Source organism: Hyla sarda, chromosome 5 (assembly GCF_029499605.1).
Source record: "Hyla sarda isolate aHylSar1 chromosome 5, aHylSar1.hap1, whole genome shotgun sequence".
Taxonomy (NCBI): domain Eukaryota; kingdom Metazoa; phylum Chordata; class Amphibia; order Anura; family Hylidae; genus Hyla; species Hyla sarda.
The window spans coordinates 47,105,981-47,123,697 of record NC_079193.1 but is presented as its reverse complement, the minus strand read 5'-3'; the positions used below and the strand labels follow the sequence as shown (position 1 = coordinate 47,123,697).

The 17,717-nt window shown below is 43.5% G+C and overlaps 1 protein-coding gene across 1 annotated transcript in view; it reads left to right on the top strand.

The window, feature by feature from the left end:
- The window catches only part of NRP1 (neuropilin 1), a 191,921-nt gene that overhangs the window by 108,517 nt on the left and 65,687 nt on the right, over window positions 1-17,717 (top strand). The window lies entirely within an intron of this gene.

The following is a 17,717-nucleotide window of genomic DNA, read 5'->3' as shown; positions in this document are numbered from 1 at the left end:
GTTCACTTTATTAGATTAAAAAAAGATACATTTATGAATATAAAATCTGCAGGAATCCTTTGTTATGTTGGTGGATTACATCATGTTGTGGTCTATAGCTGGGACCTTTAGCAATCATCTGTGGGGGAACCTGACAACAGGTGTTGAATGTCCCTGCAGTGCCTCCGCAGGGAAAATGAAGCATTACACACTGAAATCAAGGAGATGTTATGGATACTATGGATCTTCTGAATATTTAAAGGGTTTGTCCAGGGAGAGTTTCTTCTTTTAAGAGTAAAATTGGGCAGAATGGCTGAAAATGCAAGTCACTAGCTGAGGGTGGTCACTGCTGCGACTAGAGATTGGCTGAGGATTTATTTCTTGACCATTTCTTGAAAAAAACCTTTGCCATGTAACACAAACACGTAAAAAATGTTGACGGACAGGGTCTGTGTGTTCAGACCCCACTGATCCCTAGATAGATTGGAGATAAGCATACGGCTGAGCGCTTCTCTCCCTGGCTGGATGCTCCCCCCATCTCATTGCTGGAGTCTGGCTCCCATGCTCCATAGATTTACTATGAAATCTATCTCCTGTAACAAGTCAAGCAGAGAGCTGGGGATAGACTTGTTCATCCGCACACTTCTTTTGGATCTTTCTACCGATCAGCAGGGTCTGAAAACCCAGACCCTGATCGATCAAAACATTTTGACAACTTCGTGTGACAAGAAAAAACTTTTTTAAAGGGACAGTAACATTTAAATATTAATTTGAACCTGATAAGCATCAGAACGGCAGTGGCTTGCAACCAGGTGACCCCTTCTACATATAGGGGGAGATTTATCAAATCCTGTGCAGAGGAAAAGCTGACTGGTTGCCCATAGCAACCAATCAGATCGCTTCTTTCATTTTTGAAAAGGTCTCTGGAAAATAAAAGAAGGGATCTAATTGGTTGCTATGGGCAACAGGTCAACATTTCCCTGTGCACAGGGTTTGATAAATCTCCCTATGGACAATAGTCAAATATGTCTGCCTTTAGGCACAGGTTCACATTATAGGGGAGTCTAACGCTTGTTTATACCGCCATCTAACCATTTTATTGACCTTCAGGCCTGGCCTCTCTTTGTTCATGGTGCTAATCCAGTTACTTTGGTGATGGTGGATGGGGCTGACCTAGCAGTCATCTCTACGGCCCATGCGGCTGACCTAGCAGTCATCTCTACGGTCCATGCGGCTGACATAGCAGTCATCTCTACGGTCCATGCGGCTGACCTAGCAGTCATCTCTATGGTCCATGCGGCTGACGTAGCAGTCATCTCTATGGTCCATGCGGCTGACCTAGCAGTCATCTCTATGGCCCATGCGACTGACCTAGCAGTCATCTCTATGGTCCATGTTGCTGACCTAGCAGTCATCTCTATGGTCCATGCGGCTGACCTAGCAGTCATCTCTACGGTACATGCGGCTGACCTAGCCGTCATCTCTATGGTCCATGCGGCTGACCTAGCAGTCATCCCTATGGTCCATGTGGCTGACCTAGCAGTCATCTCTATGGTCCATGCGGCTGACCTAGCAGTCATCTCTATGGCCCATGCGGCTGACCTAGCAGTCATCCCTATGGTCCATGTGGCTGACCTAGCAGTCATCCCTATGGTCCATGTGGCTGACCTAGCAGTCATCTCTATGGTCCATGCGGCTGACCTAGCAGTCATCTCTATGGTCCATGCGGCTGACCTAGCAGTCATCTCTATGGTCCATGTGGCTGACCTAGCAGTCATCTCTATGGTCCATGCGGCTGACCTAGCAGTCATCTCTATGGTCCATGCGGCTGACCTAGCAGTCATCTCTATGGTCCATGCGGCTGACCTAGCAGTCATCTCTATGGTCCATGCGGCTGACCTAGCAGTCATCTCTATGGTCCATGCTCACTCATTTATAGATATGAGACTAGTTTATCAGTGAGAATCCTGAAAACACGTATAGAGCTTATAAAAAATGTGGCGAGATTCTAATACTGCGCAGAAGGAGATTATGCTCGACACAAAAAGAAGAAGATCACGCTGAGAGGCAATGTGCCAAGCAATTACAGCCGAGATATTTGCATATTACATCATATGCATAAAACAGAGGATGCAAAGGATATTTTAATTAAGATTTTTAATTTAGGTGTCCCCCGCTGTGGTGTTGTTGCAGCAATATCTAAAAGTCTTACTGTCATCTATATTAGGTTTCGACGTGTCATCCAGACAAGTTAAAGTTTAGATGGCACCAGGTCATCCTTAGGAGAGTGTTTCCCAACCGGTCTGCCTCCAGCTGTTTCAAAACTACTACTCCCAGCAGGGATTTGTAGTTTTGCAACAGCTGAAGGCACCCTGTTTCCGAAACACTTTGCAACCTTAGGGTATGTTCACACGCTACAGATGCCCAGATGTTTATTTTTGATTGTTGTCTCAGGCCTTTCCCAGGGTGCAGTGCGGCCCGAGACATTACATGACTAGTTAGGTGTTGAAAGGGAGCCTGTCTGTGTTTCAATGGGTAGAGTAACCGCTGGGTGGGAGGGGGATCCTTCTCCACAGGGCTGCAGGGAATTGTAGTTTCAAGCACAGCACGCATGGAAGGGAGCCTAGTTGTGCTGCAATGGGTGGGGTGGTTGATGTGTTGGAGGGAGAAAAGTCACCTCCCACCTAGAAACTTGGGATCATGGGGAGTGAAGTAGGAGGGGGGCACAGGAACAGGAAATAGCCAGTTCAGACAAACAAGCTAGCAACATGATGGAGGACACAGGACACAGCAATTTTCCACCAACACAAGCACAGATTCTTGGTAAGCATGTCCTTTACTGTCTGACGGGTAACTAGTAAAGTCACCTTATGTTGGATATCCCATTTAAAGGGGTACTCGGCGCTAAGACATCTTATCCTCTATCCAAAGGATAGGGGATAAAATGCCTGATCGCGGGGGTCCCGCTGCTGGGGACCCCCGTGATCTTGCATGCAGCACCCCGTTATAATCAGTCCCCGGAGCATGTTCGCCCCAGGTCTGATTACTGGCGATCACGGGGGCTGGAGCACGGGGGCCGGAGCATTGTGACGTCATGCCCCCACCCCTGTGTGCTGTCACGCCCTCTCCCATAGGCTTGCATTGAGGGGGCGGAGCGTGTCGTCCCATGGGGGCGGGGCTGTGATGTCACAATGCTCCGGCCCACATGATCGCCATTAATCAGACCCAGAGCGAACATGCTCCGGGGACTGATTATAATGGGTTGCTGCGTGCAAGATCACGGGGGTCCCCAGCATCGGGACCCCCGCGATCAGGCATCTTATCCCCTATCCAAAGGGATTGGGGATAAGATGTCTTAGTGCCAGAGTACCCCTTTAATTGGGAAAACCCGCCACAAATCCTCAAAATGTGAACAATCCATACAAGAACAAGCTGAGTTCTACAGTATGTCTTTATTATGTGTTACTCTCTTACCAAGAAATCCAAAAGTCAGAAAATTGATACATATGCTTATCACAAAAATTGGGTTTTACTTCTAAGCAGACTGTGTCTATACATTCATTGTGAGGGGGATTATTATGGGATGTTCTCCAACCATTATTTCCTATATGAATAGTTGCATTCATTGGACAATATCGTCTGACAGCAGAATCAAGATATTTTATACGTAGGATGACACACAATACCGCCATACGTGCCTACTGTCAACTAACTTGTCTTTTACGCTTCAAAAAATGTTGATGTTCCTTCCCAAACATCCAGCAGCTCGCCCCCTTGACGTAGCTAATGGGTAAACTGTGTGACCTCTGAACTGCTGCTGTTTCCAGTGGGAGGAAATGCCACTTGACACGAAAAATGTTACAGCTTCCTCTAGCTGTCTTTAAGAAATGTCTTTCATTTATCATCTAAGCTATCTATCATTTATCTATCATCTATCTATCTATCATTTATCTATCATGGATCTATCTCTCTATCTATCATTTATCTATCTATCTGTGTAACTAGAGTCTTATAGGCAAATTTTAAACCTCCTTTACTAACTTCAGCTGTTGTTCAGATGCATCGTTCCTGTGCTATTGCTAGGACCTATAAACATATGTTTCCCACTTTTCCAAAAAAAAACTAAATAATTTCTAAAATAGCGACATCACAATATTTAGTCACTTTTCATATAGTTACTAAATCATACAAATGTTATCACCATGCATAAAACCATCATACTCCTATTGAATAAAACCCCAGTATTCCAAAGCCAATACTACCAAAATAACCACTATATAACCTTTCCATGGTGATCGGCCGGGTCTTCTTCCTGCCGTCCACAGCCCGTGCAGGTGGCACAATGCAATGACGTAATCTTGCCTCTTGTGTTGGGATGCCAACATTATCGCCATCCTCCCAGCAAAAGATGGGCAAATCTCCTGAGATTTACTTCAGGCCCGATTAGATTCAAATTCAGAAGTTCCACAATTGCGCTATGATTGTCGTAATGTATGTACAGGAACATGGACTCCAGTCAAATGTAGGAGTTCCTGCTCCTGTACAGTAGACAGTAAGTGCCCGGCCCAGCAAATGTAGTGAGTGGAAGCTGCAGTGCACATGGCATCGCTGTTTACCTTAGGGACACTCAGGAATTAGGATTAAACAAATTCAAACTAAATTACAAAAAGGTTGGCCAAATATATCTCTATCCCAACGTCTCATAGGTGACATTTCTATAGTTATCTTTAAAGGGGTACTCCGCTATCCAAAGGATAGGGGATAAGATATCAGATCGCGAGGGTCCTGCCGCTGGGGACTCCCGGGATCTCGGCTTCAGCACTCACCTGTTGCGGCTTCCGGAAATGCTGGAGGCTTCGGCTCCTGACCACGGTGACGTGAGATCCTGACGTCACGACTCCGCCCCCCGTGTGACATCACGCCCCGCCCCTCAATGCAAGTCTATAGGAGGGGCGTGACAGCCGCCACGCCCCCTCCCGTAGACTTGCAATGAGGGGGCGGGGCGTGACTTCACACGGGGGCGGAGTTGTGATGTCAGGATCTCACGTCACCGTGGTCGTGAGGTGTTAGGATGAGAGCCTCCAGCCCGGCCGATGCCGCAACAGGTGAGTGCTGCAGCCAAGATCCCGGGGGTCCCCAGCGGCGGGACCCCCGCGATCTGACATCTTATCCCCTATCCTTTTGATAGGGAATAAGATGTCTAGGGGCGGAGTACCCCTTTAAGGGAAGAGAGCCAATGACTCTCTCCTCCACCATTGTTTCCAACTGGGTCTTTGTCCATAACATGTAGATACAATTGGAAGAGGGGCCATCATAGGAATTCCTTCCTTCAGGTGATCCATATCCTATCTATCTATCTATCTATCTCTAAAAACTGTTTTCCTTAAAGAGAGTTAACTAAGGAATGTAACGACCGGAAGCCAAGACTGTCAAATAATATGACTTAAAGGGGTACTCCAGGCCAAAACTTTTTTTTATATATCAACTGGCTCCGGAAAGTTTAACAGATTTGTAAATTACTTCTATTAAAAAATCTTAATCCTTCCAATAGTTATTAGCTTCTGAAGTTGAGTTGCTGGCTTGTGAACATATTTCCCGTGCGCCTTATAATATCTTAATGAAAGTGCATTTCACTACATTTTTACTCACCGACCATTAATAATAGGGAGGCATAAAAATTTAACACACATGTCCAAGCTGCTCTACATCTAAAATGACAGCCGAACAAGTAGTTAGGAAGACGAGGAATCAGGCCTGACGTTCCATCGCATCTCTTCTGGAAAGAGCTTGAATGCACAATGAAACACTTGAGAAACCGCATCATAACAGAACTGTAAACACTCTCCTGCTAAAACGAAGGCAATGAATAATGGATGGTCAATCAGCAGATCGGCCAAGCCTTTATACATATTCCTGCAGCAATTCTGATGACTAAAAATGTCATCTGTCTTTGCCAAATAACCCGGTATTCAGCAACAATTACTCACTCATAAAGTCCGGTCGACGTGCATGGGAAAGTGTGGGATGTATTGGAATGGAGCAACGAGTGTTTCTTATTTATGAAATGATTCTTCACTGTCAGCATCTGCTGCTTCATCTCCATCCTCGGCCAACTTACTGCTGTAATACACAGTGGATGTAGACGGGAAACAAAGGCCCTGCTGGTGACATGGGAGAAATACAATACAGCGATCCCTTAACTCACAATGGCCTCAACATACAATAGTTTCAACATACAATGGTCTTTTCTGGAATATTGTAACTTGAAACCAGACTCAACATACAATGTATGGACAGTCAAGATCTGCGAAACATGTCAAGGGCTGGAAGAACCGACCAATCAGAATGGGCATTCACTGATAAAACCCCTGTATAACTGAAGTGTATGCACTGACTGGTGTCTGGTAGCGCCCCCTACAGTACAGGGAGGTATTACATGTTCTGTACTCTTTACCTGTATTACTGAAGTACATGCACTGACTGGTGTCTGGTAGCACCTCCTACAGTACAGGGAGGTATTACATGTTCTGTACTCTTTACCTGTATTACTAAAGTGTATGCACTGACTGGTGTCTGGTAGCGCCCCCTACAGTACAGGGAGGTATTACATGTTCTGTTCTCTTTACCTGTATTACTGAAGTGTATGCACTGACTGGTGTCTGGTAGCGCCTCCTACAGTACAGGGAGGTATTACATGTTCTGTACTCTTTACCTGTATTACTAAAGTGCATGCACTGACTGGTGTCTGGTAGCGCCCCCTACAGTACAGGAAGGTATTACATGTTCTGTACTCTTTACCTGTACCAGAGTTAGCTGCTCCTTTGGACATCAGGTGAGGGCGGCTCCATTTTACTTTTTTTTAGGATGCTCTAGGCAGCCGCCTTCTCTGCCTTTTGGTGGTGCCGACCCTGGACTTAGATCTGATTTTCTCTAGAGTCCTTACAGTTTGGAGTTATCTACACAACTATTCATGATACTATCACACCATACAATTAAACTTTTGCCATTTGCCACTTGCCATAAGATACATGGAACTTTTAGCCATTCTTGTGGCGCTGGGGTTTATATATATATATATATATATATATATATATACCGTATTTTTCGCTGTATAAGATGCACTTTTTCTTCCCCAAAACTGGGGGGGGGAAGTTGGTGCGTCTTATAAGGCGAATACACACCTATCGTGGCGGTCCCTGCGGCCATCAACGGCTGGGACCCGCGGCTAATACAGGACATCACCTATCGCGGTGATGCCCTGTATTAACCCTTCAGATGCGGCGATCAAAGCTGACCGCCGCGTCTGGAGCGAAAATAACACTAACCCGGCTGTTCAGTCGGGCTGTTCGGGACCACCACGGTGAAATTGCGGCGTCCCGAACAGCTTACAGGATACCAGGAGGGACCTTACCTGCCTCCTCGGTGTCTTCTCCGTGTCGGGATCCCCTGCATGGCCGGCACTCTCCTTCGTCGTCATCATGTCGTCCAATAGGAGCGGCGTGCGTAGCGACGTCATGGCGGCGACAGAGAGAGCGAGGATACCGGGCAGCAGAGACGTTCCTGAGCGACGCGGACACCCCGGGGACGCGGTGACAGCGATGGAGGGCGACATCCAGGGCAGCGGTGACGAGCGGTGACGGGGCCAGAGCGGCGGGGACACGTGAGTATTACCTCCTATACCAGTGGTCTTCAACCTGTGGACCCCCAGATGTTGCAAAACTACAACTCACAGCATGCCCGGACAGCCAACGGCTTTCCGGGCATGCTGGGAGTTGTAGTTTTGCAACATCTGAAGGTCCGCTGGTTGAAGATCACTGTCCTATACTTAACATTGTATTTGGTTCAGAATCTTTATTTTCTAGATTTTTATCCTATAAAATTAGGTGCGTCTTATGTCCCGGAGCGTCTTATATGATGAAAAATACGGTATATGTGTGTGTGTGTAAACATATATTTATATTATATATGTTATATTTTTAACATAATGTGTTCCCTTTAAATGGCTGTTCGATGGCTGTTCATTCTGAAAACTAATACAGTGACCCCCCGACTTATGATGGCCCCGACATATGATCATTTCAACATATGATGGCCTCTCAGAGCCCATCGTATGTTGAAGGCAGCCTCGACATATGATGCTGCTGTGTGTCGGGGCCATCGTACAAACAGCTATCTGACAGCACTGACAACTTCAGCATCTGACAGATAGTTGTTTAATGTCCCCGTGTGCCCCGTTCTGCCTCCTGTTACTCACATGCTGTCCTGCTAACTCACGGAGGCTTCCACTGTGAGCTCCGTGTAAGCCCCGCCCCCCAGTGCAGCCATAGCCAATAGCCTGCAGCATCTTGCTGCAGGCATCCAATGAGCTGCTGGCTGCCCTCCCCTTCCTTTCCTATAGAGCTGTAGTCGGCAGGATGGTAATGGAGGACATTCTGTCCCCCCTGAAGGTATTTAAAGAACTGTACAGTACTGTATGCGATGTCACACATCACATACAATACATAGACACACTATACACCCCATACATCAATGTTTCCCTATCAGTGTGCCTCCAGCTGTTGCAAAACTATAACTCCCAGCATGCCCAGACAGTCAATGGCTGTACATGCATGCTGGGAGTTGTAGTTGTGCAACAGCTGGAGGCACCCTGGTTTGTTAAACACTCCCCATACACTCCACATACAATGGTCATCCCAGAACCAATTAGCAGTTTCCCATAGAGATATGTATTCAACATACAATGGTTCCAAGGCCCCAGAACCAATTACCATTTTTAGATAGACATATGTATTCGACATATGATGGTTTCAACATATGATGGTTCTCCTGGAACCAATTAATATCATATGTTGAGGGACCACTGTATAAAAAGGTCAGGTTAGAGGTTACATATGTCGTTTTTATTAAATATCTGCATTATAGTTTAATATATCAAGAACCCTTGTTTATACCATCACACACCACTATGCCTATGGCCTTAAAAGCTTAACGTAAAGCACTTTATAAGTAAACACAAGTACAATATGTAAATTATATATAATATACATGAGTCCATCTGTTGTTTAAAAAAAAAAAAAATGATACCTTTCCTTTAATAAACCATAAATGGAGTCTCAATTCCGCTAATAGCTAAAATATACAGGTTTTCATAAATGCTAAATAACCTGGTTACCATAGCAATGCGAAACTAGCGAAAAAACATATACTTTTTTTTTCTTAAACAAAACAGAACAAAGTGATAAACTATAAACAAACAGCTGCGTATAACATATGTTATCAGAGTCCTGTTCCACTTTAATCTCTGGAAGGGATTTGGTGCTATAAATACTCCTTCCTGAATCCAAGGCACTCTTTTTTTTTTTAAGTTTCTCAAAAACAAGTTAATATCTACGAATGCTTTGGTAGGCACGAATAATCTCCCGTGTGGTGCTTATAGGAAGATTGGTGGTGGAAGATGGTTGATGTTTGTAGTTAAAGGGGTTATCCAGGAAAAAACTTTTTTTTATATATATCTTAACTGGCTCCAGAAATTTAAACAGATTTGTAAATTACTTCTATAAAAAAAAATCTTAATCCTTTCACTACTTATGAGCTTCTGAAGTTAAGGTTGTTCTTTTCTGTCTAAGTGCTCTCTGATGACACCTGTCTCGGGAACCGCTCAGTTTAGAAGCAAATCTCCATAGCAAACCTCTTCTAAGCTGGGCAGTTCCCGAGACACGTGTCATCAGAGAGCACTTAGACAGAAAAGAACAACCTTAACTTCAGAAGCTCATAAGTACTGAAAGGATTAAGATTTTTTTTATAGAAGTAATTTACAAATCTGTTTAACTTTCTGGAGCCAGTTGATATATATATATATAAAAAACGTTTTTTCCTGGATTACCCCTTTAATGAAAGGGAAGTAAGAGGATTAATCATGATGAGGGATGAGTATTATTTCTTCCATACTAGTCTTTTGGGTAAAAAATTTTATGCCATTATTCAGTTTGCCTGTTCTGTTTTTCCATTTAGCTTCTTTGTTGTTTTTTTATGTTTTAATTGAAAATGTGATGCATCAGGGATGGTTGTTTACACCACTTTCATAGTGTTATGTTTTACATGCCAAAAATTGGCACCAGTGGTTTGAAAATTATTCGAAAATGTTGTGCATATAAGCCACACTTACTTTTATGAGCTTGTTGAGAGAAGTGTTAAAGACTACCTGTCATATCCCACATAAAAAAAAAAAAGTTATTTGGTGCCTAATCCTGGTCATGTACATATAATTGTTATGTGTCTAGCACCTATATTTCTCTCACAAATATCTTCTATCTGTTGCTCACTTGGTTTGTCATTCTGTGCTTTGGAGGGGGAGTGTCCTCACTCTGTATGACTCAACTTTCTCCCTGAGTCTGCTGTGTTGGGTCTCTTCATCCAGTCACTGCCAGCTGCTCTGTAACCCCCTCCTTTCTCTTTTCATGCTGTAGTCTGATAGGACAGGAGTGAGCACAGAGAAGTGCTAGTCCCGCCCTCACTATCTGGACTTTTTCCCAACCTGCGCTTCAGCTTGGACAAAGATGATGCTGCAGCCAGACAGAATTATGTTCTGGATAGTATGAGGACCCCTATTTTCTTTTTATTCTGTATGACCTATGATTTCTATACAAAGTAAACAATTGGGACATAATTTGTATACTTTTTAGCATTGCATATGAACAGTCGTAGGGCTACATGTGATTGTTATAGACTCCAATTTGCTACAGCTTAATGTTAGATTTCAATCTAAAAAAATATTTGGCCCGATCGTATAGTCAACAAAGACCACTACCCACTCAGTTGCACATTTTTTCTTGGCATAAACCACACAAGCATATGTCGTCTGGCATTACCGGTTTGCCAGTACTGTTTATTAATCCCATTCCTGCTCTAAAAAACACAGCTCCTGGCTTCTACGGCCTTTTTACAAATCCAACCCTATTAACAAGTAATTCTAGAAATGGCAAGAGCATTCAGAACACAGCATTTTGATGCAGTCGCGCACATGCTAAGGACATCTGGCTTCATACAGTACGCGGCCTTCAATACGACCCCGTAATTAATTTTTACGAAAACCTTCTAAAAATTTCACAACTATGTACGGGATGTTTTGAAGCTTTGCTGTGAATTACAGTAAAACCCAGCGTGGAGGAATAAGTCACCGTTGTGCACCGTCGCTTGTTGCCAGCATGTATGCTTTAGTATATAAAATAAATATTTTATGAAGCTTTTTAGCCTCGGGTAAAGGTAAAAAAAAAAATTATTCCATTAATCATCCATTTAACAACAGGTTTTGTTTTATAAACAGTCGCTAACAGTGATGTAAGCGCATGAAATATTTACGCCTCTTTGGAAATAAAGACGGATTTCAAACTTTGGGGTTTTTCCAACAGTAAGGGGATAGTTGTATTTTTTATATTTATTTGCTGCAGTCGCCAGCTTACTAGTTGGTGTTTTAGCTATTAAAGGTTTCGATAGTTTGGAATCATGGATGACGGCCAACATGGATGAGGCAAAGCACTGTTGAGATAAATGTCTTCAGGATGCTGCTATTCCAGATAATGCAACTTTTACTTAGTGGAACAGACCGAATACAATCAAAAAATTCTGCAGTAAATTTTTGAATCTTGAAAGTCAAGGGTAGAACTGGCTCTTTTGGCACCCAAGGTTGGGTTTTCAGTATGGGCCCCTCTACCCTGATCTTATGATAGCTGTCAGATGGATTTCCCACTAAGCATTGTCTGACCTACAAGACTCTAGCTTGGCACTCTCTTCAAGGACAAACATCAAAGATCACTCACCAAGACAATCAGCACTTTGCTCTGTTTTGATGATACTTTGAAATAGCCATTGATCGATGGGTCCTCTTCCTTTTGGAGGGTATTCTAGTAAGGCATTTTGCAAGACTTCTTTAGAGGCTGAGCATTGATGTAAAGTGTAGCTACCTCCAGTAAGTTGCACTAACAAACCAGCTTTCTTCCCTCCTTTTTCAAGGAGGATTGTCTGACCTTTAAGATGACCTACGCCGGCTTGGCAGTCTTCCCAAGGACGCATGTCACTGCACAGTTGCAGGCAATGGCTCTGTTAAAGGGTTTCTCCACTGCCCCAGCATCTGGAACATTTTGATCCGAATGCCGAGTGTGGGCTGCGGGGGTCGTGAAGTCATGGCCACGCCCCTTGTGATGTCACGCCACACCCCCTCAATGCAAGTCTATGGGAGGGGGCGTGGTGTGGGCTGCGGGGGTCGTGAAGTCATGGCCACGCCCCTTGTGATGTCACGCCACACCCCCTCAATGCAAGTCTATGGGAGGGGGCGTGGTAGTTGCCACGCCCCCTCCCATAGACTTGCATTGAGGGGTGTGGTGTGACAGCAAGGGGCATGGCCGTGAAGTCACAACCCCCGCAGCCCGCACCCAGAGTTCGGAACAAAATGTTCCAGATGCTGGGCCAGTGAAGTAACCCTTTAAAAGCGTATAGGGTCATCTCCTGCAACTAGAATTAGATTGTGGCCAATTGGCTATATCTAGAGATTAGTAGGGATTAAACCCGACCAATCAAAAACTTTGACAGGTTCCTGTGACATTTCAAAAGTTTAATACAATGCCCGGTACACTTTAAGTGTCAAACTTAGGGAAAGTGCCCATAGTACATAGGCACCTATGGCATTATCAAAAGTCCATTTGGTTGAAAGGTCAAGCATGTGTTTATTTATTTGATGTGTAAATTACATCCTATTTCTCTTTGCCGCCTTAGGTAGTTGCCTACTTTGCCTACCCCTTTTATCCCTACTGTTCGGTGTTGCCTTGTTTTGGCTGAATCTGAGCTACAGTAGCTACATGCACAGCCCAGTATATGGAAACTAAAAAAGGAGGTAGATTTCAGTATCATCTCAAATCATGTATCAAGTGCTATTATCTGTTCGTCTGTAATGGCAGTCACACTTATAGTCAATAAACAACCATTGATTCCCAGAAAAAGCATCTAGTAAATATCATCCCATCATTTTCCTTTATTTGAAACCCATTCATAATCCTGCATAAGACTGCCATTATAGTGCACACATATCCGCCTGAAACCCGGCGAACATCCCCCCCCCACCCCCCACCATCCCCTGCTCTAATCTATGGCTAACCAAGCATTGATTGTTGGTTTGCGCTGATCTATAGACATGAACTTTTCGCTTTGTATCTGACAAAGAATTACATTATTGCAATGTCAGAGTAAATAAAATAGGCTCCTCCAGTGATCTGTCTATTCTGTGCATACAAGTTTAAGGTAAAAAGTGCACCGAGCTGCTTTATGGCGCTGCGATCATTTTTCAGCTTGACGTGCTCTGGGCGAAGATAAATTGGTACTTTAATGAAACACTAAAAGCAGTGGCTGCAATCAGCTGAGAAGTGTAATGTGGAGATTGCTCGGCTCTATACATGCACATACTTCAGCCTGTGATAGGTGCATGAGTAATGGGGAATTATGTGTTTGCGAGCTATCTCCAAGACCCTAGAAAAATTAACATACTGTGCGATGGCGCCGAACATCTTTCTTCATTCCTTACTTTTTAATGAACAGTACAGTACAAATAAAAACATTACAGCTCATCAAAGAAAGACTTATATTGGCGCTTAGGGTTTTCTCTTTTGTATTCATTGTTAACGTGTTAACGTACTTCTCGCTCAAGGATTACTATGGTGTGTAAGGATTAAATATTAATATAGCGGACATTAAATATTAACACTCGTGTACAGAAGTATAATATATGTACCTGTAGATCCTTATAAGGAAAGACATATTAAGGCTTACATGCATCTTGTCCATATGGATTATACATTAATATGGCTGCGGTGGGTTGAAAAAAATAAAAAACAACAAAATACTCACCCCTCCGTACCCCTGCATCTGCCGCGCCAACACTCCCAATGCCAAGTCCCACTACTTTTTAGCAGTGTCCCCTTTTTTGAGTGACCACAACATGTTATCAGATTGAAGGAAATAGAGGTGAGGATTGAGCGCTGGGAGCTTTGGCTGGGCAGTTGCAGGGGACTGGGAACAGGTAAGTATAGTCTTTAGTTTTTTTGTTTTTGTTTTGTTTTTTAACCCAACCACATATATAATTTTTTTTTTAATACCCAGACAACTCCTTTAACGTGCAGTAATGTTTCTTTGGCCAACAGCTGTCCTTCACGATTCTCCATACACATTCACACTTGGCTTGGCCATGCATGCATGTGTTTTAAGTGGTTAGAAGTAAATAAGTTGCAGCTAGCCACCCCTGGTGGTAACGTATCTCTACAAAGGATAAGAAATTCAACATGCCATATCCTTCTTCCCTCTGACATAATCTGTAGAGGTTACTCAGGAGACTGTCAAAGAACAATCCTTGTTTATAAAGCCTATTAGATCAGTGTCTAACTACCAGTGTGCCTCCGGCTATTGCAAAACTACAACTCTCAGCATGCCCGTAGTCTTATAAAACAAAAATGTTATATGTTACTCAGTACCCAATCCTGATCATGTACATATAATTTATATGTGTCTAGCACCTCTATATCTCTCAAAAATACTTTTTTTTCTGTTGCTCACTTTGCATGACTCATCTTCCTCCCTGAGTCTGCTGTGCTGGGTCTCTTCATCCAATCACGGCAGGCTGCTCTGTAACCCCCTCCTCTCTGTTTTCATGCTTCAGTCTGATAGGACAGGAGTGAGCAAAGAGGAATGGTAGTCCCCCCCCCCCCCCCCCTCACTTACTGGACTTTGTCCATTCCTGTGCTTCAGCTGGGACAAAAATGATGCTGCAGCTGGACAGTATTATGTTCTGGATGGTATGGGAACCCCTAGTTGTCTTTTTTTTATTAGCCATGATTTCTATAAAAGGCAAATAACATTTTCTAAGGAAGTATATTAGAAAGGTTAATGTTTTGCCAAGATGTACAACATATAAAAAGTTTTTGAATCTAACAATGTCCGTTTAAAACAGTTTTGACCAAAAACTAAGAATTGCACCTGAATTTTTTTCCCCCTACTATTTTCCTTAAGGGAAGAAAACATATCAACAAATAAACCCATATCCAGCAATTGCTGAGAAATTTGGAACCGATCGGATCTCCGCGCTCCACATCTGTTTTTCGTGAAAACTATTTTTGCCTTTGGTATTTAAACGTTAGGAAGCCTCTGTTTTTTGTTGTCCAAGAGGGAATCCTAGGGGGAAAGAAAATGTTAATGAAATCCATAACGTTCTTAGATTTTTATGATTGCGATCGTAAGCCGCAGGGCCGAGATGCTGGTGCAGATTTTGGCTCTGGAAGCCATAATTTGTCCTTCTTCTGCAGAGATCGTAAGTCCTCCCATTGAGAATTATTATTATGTTGACACAGAGCAGCACAAGATATCATTACAACGTAATAACTCTCATATCTCGTGTTTATAAGCCTGTGGGTAGAACCTGTACTTTACTACATATCAAAGACATGCCTTGTGGATAACAAATACCACGGTGTACCGGAACGTTTCCAGAAACGGGATTAACCTGTAGTTCTATGAATGTCGAAGTAGTTATGTGCACAAAGTATTTGTATAGATGATGTTACTGTAAGGAAGTGTTTCCCAAGCAGTGTGCCTCCAGCCGAAGGAGTTGTGGTTTTGCAACAGCTGGAGGCACCCTGCTTGGGAGACACTGCTGTAAGGAAAAGTCAATGTAAATGTTAAATACTAAAAACTTACCTGTGTCATGCTTCTATGTGTTACTCACTAGGTCATGGAAATGCTTTATATGTATTTTTTTTAATGTGTATAGCTTCTGTATTTGACTTACAAATCCTTCAGTTCTTCTGCTCACTCATTCTGACATCCACTGCTCAGGAAGGGGGGTGTCCGAGGCAAGCACTGAGCCCCCACTGACTCACCATGCATTAACTTCCTCCCTGAGTCTGCTGTGCTGTGCTGGGTCTCTTCATCCAATCACTGCAGGCTGTTCTGTAACCCCCTCCTCTCTGTTTTCATTCAGTCTGATAGGACAGGAGTGGGCATAGAGGAGTGCCACTCCCGACCTCCAAGCTTGTGCTTCAGCTGGGACAAAGATGATGCCGCAGCCGGACTGGATTATGTTCTGGATGGTATGGGGACCCCTAGTGGTCTTCTTTTTTAAAAACCATGATTTCTATATAAACATTTTTATGAAGTATATTAAAAAGGTTAAAATTTTACCAAGATGTACAGCATATAAAAAGTTTATGATTCTGACAGTGCCTTCTCCTCCTCCGTAGGTGGCGGCTTTTCCTCAGATATGGTCTGAGGCTGGTAGGATGGTGACAGGTATAGCAGCACAATCATAGATCGGCAGAGAGTGTCAGCTAAGGAGATGGTCAGGAGTTGGCTTAGGCTGCATTCACACCTCATTTTCAGCCTACGGTTGCCGGAATTCGGCTGGTGGAGGGGAAAACCGGGCTCTCCCGTACTCCAGCCGGACCCACGCTGAAATCCATTTACTTTAATGAGCTGACCAGAGTCAAGCTGTGACTCCGGTCGGCTCATTATTCACCTGTATCCAGTTTTGTGACTGGACCCAAAACCGCAGTATGCTACGGTTTTAGGTCCGGTCAGGAAACCTCATCGGTCGGCTCATTAAAGTAAATGGATTTCAGCGCCAGTCCGGCTGGGGTAGGGGAGCGCCCGGTTTTCTCCTCCTCCAGCCGAATCCGGCAACCGTAGGCTGAAAGCGAGGTGTGAATGCAGCCTTAGAGTTATTGTGTGCCCTCTGCTGTTTACACTAAGCTGTTTACACCTCTACACAAAGCTGTTTACACCTCTGCACGGTTCAGATCCCACCTCTTCCTCTGGGAAACAGCGCTGGCAGTTGTGTATTAGGGCAGCATATGTGCCGCCCCCTTAAACTGCCTCCTTAGGTCTGGGCCTTGTTGGCCTAGTGGTAAATCCACCACTTTGTACAGCACTAATAAATTCCCCACATGGTGTTCAGTAGTCCTCTCAGTATATTTGTCTCCCTACATGCTGAACTATATTATCTTAGGGCCTCAGCCAATTCCTTATCACCCTCAGTCTAAACATTTTTGGAACTTCTGCTGGACAGTAGGAAGTAAATTTTGCATTGAAAAAAAAATATATATATAGTTTTGTTGAAAACTCCCTGACAGTTTAAGTACATGATGAACTCTCTTACATACCGTGTGACCACAGAATAGAATGTTTGACTTGGCTCCTAACTATCATTTCTTCTTCACATTAAAGACTCTGAATAGATAAACCTTAAAAGATGAGTGGTATTTTCCTTGATTTAGAAGGAAGCACATTCTAGCCTTGATAAATTGTACGTTATCTTCTTATTTTGACTTAAACCGCGCCGGTGACGTGTTTTGTGAGATAGACCATTACTAATGAGAGAAAACAACGGCTGCAAAACTCCCAACACACTTCATAGTCAGAGATAAAGTCATCTGTAAACGAGCGCACGCTGTATAAGAGATAGAGAAAAACTAACATTTTACGAAACTTCTGAGAATTTTCTATATTATTTAGCAGTTTTATGTATGGATAAATATTGTTAAAATGGTATATTTTTGTATTTTTCTGCAGTGTGTATTTTGCCTCTGTGAGCATTACGTCCGCTGTAACATTCGTCCCTCTCAGGACAAATTAAATTAAGTGAAAAATAATCTACTTGGAATAAGTTTCGCCGGGCGTTTTTTAATAAAGTGGCAGAGATACCAGGC